Raw genomic sequence first — 5,721 nt, 5'->3', positions numbered from 1 at the left:
GGCCAAGATTCACTTGTCTGGGGCCAACTGTCACCTCTAATATAACTTACTACTTCCTGGCAGGTCTCCTTTCAGCGGAATTTTGCTAGAAGTTCCTCAGTAGGTAGAATGTAGCTGTTTTAATGGGTGTTTCTGATCCGGTTAATGTGGAGATACTGAAAGTGCTGCTTCCTTGCCGGCCGCCATGTTGGATCCCTCCAATGGTTGGTTTTTGAAGGTGATAACGAGTACTTTCATGAGAAAAGAAAGAAACGCAGTTTTCTTACAAATATACGTCTAAAAAATATGCATGTCTTTTAGGAGGCTGTGAGTCAGGGCCTCACCTACTCTTAGCAAGAATCATGACTCTTTTCATTACCGCTCCCTGTTTTCATCACACACACACACACAAAAAAAAAAAAACACCCCAAGTTTGAAATTATCACGACCATCATCTCCTTTCTAAAATACTGTTTCTTATACTAGAGCAACTGTCTGATGTTAATTTTCCTTTTTCACAGCTGTTTTTTTTATTTGTGGTAAGAATATCCTTTTTTTAATTTCTTTTAAAGAAAGTGCCATCAAACATTTGGCCATATTAATCTCCCATCTGTAAAACACACTTTGCTTGGATTATCAGCAGGGTATGTGTCCTCTCTGAATTCATTTTCTGGGGAATGGGAATTTATTCAAGTAAATTAATTTGCAAACAGATACAGCCATTGCTGGATGAATGGATTTTCTCTTGGCACTTTGAGGTATAGCTCTGTGGGTATCTGGGCTATTGGCACTCACTGAAGTCCTTAGATTGTCTGCCAGACCCATTCCTATAATGCCGCAAGAAAATATATGTGACAATTTTGCAGCTTGGAACACAGCTCAACTATCCAGCTTCCAGCTCTACCATTTGATATTTAAATGGATTCTGTAAACTCCTCTTCCTAGGAGACTTTCATAGATGTGGCTATTCAGTGGCTTTTCTTTTTTGACTTGTTAATATGTTTTCACCCTTTCCAATCCTTGCTCGGAGGAGTATTCTGAGCATTCTACCTCATGAAAACAAAATTTTTACAATACACAACAATCCACTTTGAGGTGTCCAATTCCAGAAATCCTTCAAACTGGAGAAATTCAGCAAATACTCCACTATAATATTCTGTTGCTCTGACAGCAAGCAAGCAGTGTGAATAGGCTTCCCACAAACAGGAGAGGTTTAAATGAATGAATGACAAGGTAAGGCCTTGATCTATCCATTTAAAAAAAAAGAATTCAAAGCTTAGTTGCCATACTTTCCTTTGTATATATGTTTTTAATTGCATCCTTCGTATTTAAGTTAAAAACAAAATTTAAATTAAAGGCAATACTAACAAATGTATATTCATCAATCTGTACAGAAAACAGAAAATGGATGTCCCAGAAAACCTTCCACTATGAAAGCATAAAGATTCCCTCTCCCAAATTTTCCTATGCAGTCAATAATATTATTGATTCCTTGAGCATCAATTATCCCTGCATCCTCAAATATGGGATAACATTGGTCATGGTAAGTCCAAGTAAAGATGCAGTGATAACACTGTTCATTTTATATAACAAAGGCTAAAAATAAGGAATATGGTACTTGTTTCGTGAAAATTATTTTACAAGAATCCTGTTATGTTTGGATCTACAGTGCCTCCCCCTAAAAGCTCATGTGTTGAAAGTATGGTCTTCATGAAGCAAAGTTCTGAGGTGGGGCTTTTAAGCAATGAATGGATCATAGGGGCTCTGACCTCATCAGTGGATTAAACCACTGAATGGATTAATCCATTGAGAGTTGAGAGGACTACTAGGAGGTAGGACCTAGTTGGGGGAGCTAGGTCTCTGCAGCATGCTCTGGAAGGGTTTATCTAGCACCAGCCTCTGCCTCACTCTCTATGTTTTCCACCTGCCTTGTGGTGAGAAGCTTTTCTCTGCTGTGTCCTTCCACCATGATGATTCTACCTTGGAGCCAGCTGACCATGGACTGAATCCTCTGAAACCATGAGCCAAAATCAACCTTTTTTTTTTCTTTAAGTTGTTCTTACCAGGTATTTTGGTCACAGCAATGAAAAGCTAACTCACACATCTCTCTCTCATGGGTTTGGCTTTGGATACTTAACTGTTCTGGGTCTCAGTTTCAACACCTCTAAAAGGCAGTAGTCAAAAACAAATGAACTTGATGTTTTAATTTTACAGTTCAAGTTTACTGTATAACATTGGATTTTTATCTTAGCCTCTTGAGAGCTGCTCAATTTAAATTTAAGTTTGATAACTAAGTCAACAATTGTTTTATTTTCTCAAGGTAAATGTGCATATGTCTCAAACGAATATCAAAGATGATATACAGAAACTATATTTCAGCAGAATGTTCTTTCAGTGGCTTGTTCTTAGTCTGGGACAGGCCATCTTTGTGCATAAAGAAGGCTCCTAGAGGAGAGAGAAAGAGGCAGACGGTACCGAGTAACCAGAATGAGTGCAAGAGCAGGAGAGCCAAGCAGAATACAGAAAGGTCCCCTCACAGCAGACTGCAAATTTGCTTTCCCCATTAGCTAAACAACCTGATAGACATTTTTCAGGCAGGAGGGAAAAGAATTGAAGGGAAAAGAAATTGTTTTTCCTGGTTTTCCATCTGCTGGACTCCAGTTCATGGGGAAGAAAAATCATTTGGAGGAAAATGTTAGATCCTGAGTAGAAGGAGCATCGATTCTGCCCCTGTGCTTTTCCTAGGTGTAATTTTCCTGTACTCCTTAAGAATACATGGATTCTTGCCTATTTTTACAGCTTATAAAAAACACACCAGGGAACTTAGAACTGGGCAGCTAGTTTGCCTCTTATAAGGTTGACTAGGTCTCAGGTACCTATAAAACAGCTGTGTGGTAGCAGTAATCACGGACCACAGTCTTTGTACTCCAGTTGGTTCTAACCTATTTCAAATGATCCCTTTTAGTGTTAAAAAAAAAAAAAAGAAGTGGATGTAAATCAATATGACCAGCAATTTTTGAATAGTCAGAGGTTCTTCAATACTTAAGTGTTCCCATCCTCATGTGAGAGTAGCAATTTAGATTTTTTTAAAGGAAAAACTATATACCATTTCAAAAAATGGATTCATTAGTCCATAACCAGATAATTTGTCTATATTTACCTTGGTCGGGTTATATTCCTTCCCCAAATGAGAATTATCCTTAGTATTATACATTATTTGTTTTTAATGAATTGTAAAAATGCAAAGATAAGTTTTTTGTTGTTCTATAGACTGTGTATATTTATGTGCATTAACCTATCAATGTTTATTTCATCAAAAAAAGTTTTCTTAATTCTTAACACCATTTTTTAAAATGAAAGTTAAAATTGCCCTTGTGTAAGGTGTATATGCCCAGAAATCAGCCTCAATAAGATATTGCATATATTTTACCTGGATTTTCCCACTTTGGAAATAGAATCTTGACTCTGTATCTATGCTGTCCTGTCCAGTAGCCACTTGTTATCTGAGACTATTATTATTTAAACTAACAAAAATTAAATACAATGAATATTTGGTTCTTCGTTTTCTCTAGCTTCATTTGAATTGTTTAGTAGCCCCACGTGGTTAGTGCTATCATGCCCCAAGGCCCAGAATCACACTTCTATCACTGCAGAAGGTTCTACTGGACAGCTCTAGTATATCCAATTTGAGTTTCTATGTATAACAACACTTAGGCATGTTTTTAAATAATGTCTTCCAGAAAGCTATAACATACTTAGAAGAAAATTACCAATTCCACTTTGTGCCACACAATACTAATATCTGATTTATTTTAGAGGCTATCCTTATCCTGAGCAGCTCCCTTACACAGTGATGTCCTTTCAATACCTTTTATGGGTCAAGATGCTTTTTATATGTCTGCAGGCATTGATATTCTGATGATTCACTTAGCCTTTCCTACCAGTCAACAGTTCGCTTTCTACTAGGTTATCCTCTGTCTCTACAGCATTTTGAGCAATCCTTTGACTATTCCAGAAATTTTTAGTCCAATATCTTCCTTTAAGTAATGGAAAACTGAAAATAATATTTATTCAAAGATGTGAAATATTAATAATTATAATACAACTGGGACAATAGGGAAGTTAGATTACCTAACTTGTCTCTAAGTGATAAAGTTTTATCTCCAGTTGAATATGTCATTTGGGACATATTGTATAATTAGGTATGTCCCAAGTGGCAAATACTTAACAATTAAATGACATATAAGTTAAGATAAACTTAATGACATAATAGAGTAAACGTTTATCTGGGATCCCGACAGGAACTCTGTGATCCAGTTCAATCCATCTTATGACATCACTTTTGTTGATATATTTCCCTCACTAGATGCATAAGAAAAGCTAGGGGAACAAAGTTTTAAGTATACAACATAGTATTATTTATAAATAGGTATTATGCTCAAGAACAAATATCTAAAACTTACACATTGCTTAACTGAAACTTTATGCACACTGATTAGCAACACCCATTTCTCCTTCCCATCCCCTGGCACCTACCATTCCATGATTTGATTCTGCGAATTTATTTTAAGATGTCTTCTGTAGTGGATCATAGCATTTGTCTTTCTGTGACTGTCTTAATTCAAGTAACACAATATCCTTGAGGTTCATCCATGATGTCACATTGCAGAGTTTCCTTAATTTTTAAGGCTGAGTAATATTCCATTGTATGCACTGTATTGTATGTGGGAAAGGTTGTGCTTGATGGCCCCGATAATTTGTCAGGGCCATGGCCCAATAAAGCACACAGCAAGATGAGTAAGTAACGGATATATGGCTTACATATCTTTGACGCACATTCACTCATCCAAAATTAAGACCCATACTATGCCCAATAAACTTGGAAACATAGTTTTTCTCACTGCCTAGGAAGAAGAAATACATGTGTGAGAGTTCATACTGTTTCTGCCACAGTGTCCATAAAACAAAATTCCAGAGGTTTTCATTTGACTCCTCACAGACAGAAGACACCCCTCTGAAAGATGACAACCCACCTAGTCACTGCACCCAGCTTGGAGTCCGGGATGTCAGCAGGGTGTGGAGCAGCCTCAGCTGATCAATGAACAACTCCTCTTAAGCCGGCAATCATTGGATTATATTCTCCAGTATTTTATACTGGAGCAAAGGTGAAATAATCCAAAAGAAAAGAACAGGGACACGAAGCAGTCACTGCTTCATAGCAGTTTCTATATCCTCTGACAGAATTGGTCAAGTCTTCACCCTCAACCCCAACCAGAATGCCGGAGGTTTCCTTACGTAGGCCCTGATTTTGCTTTCTAGGTGGAACATATTGGCCCTGTGTTCAGAGTAACTTTTGGCTCATATCCAGGAGCCTCTTCCTGATTCAATATTCTCCTTGCCAACACCTGAATTTGGCGGGGTCAGGCTTTACTTGAGGGCCATTCGCAGCCTTTGAGATCTGCCTCATGACCACGGAAGGCTGGGGGCCCAGTATAGTGGTGAACATGAAGCAAAGGTTTTATTATTAGGAGCTCATGGGTTCTTTGTTAATATAGCTCTCTCAATAACTTAGTAGGCATCTAATTCATTTGCCCTCAGACAATTCCATGTGCTATCACTACCAGAAAATTTCTCTCTAACTAGTTCTCAATGTGCTGGTGACTACCTCGAGGGTCTACGAAACAATGAGAGGGACAACTGCAGCCTCAATCTGATCTTCTCCTAGTAACTTGCTTCAGTTAA

This window comes from Marmota marmota, unplaced genomic scaffold (genome assembly GCF_001458135.2).
Source record: "Marmota marmota marmota unplaced genomic scaffold, marMar, whole genome shotgun sequence".
NCBI classification, from domain to species: domain Eukaryota; kingdom Metazoa; phylum Chordata; class Mammalia; order Rodentia; family Sciuridae; genus Marmota; species Marmota marmota.
Note: the sequence above shows the minus strand (reverse complement) of the source record.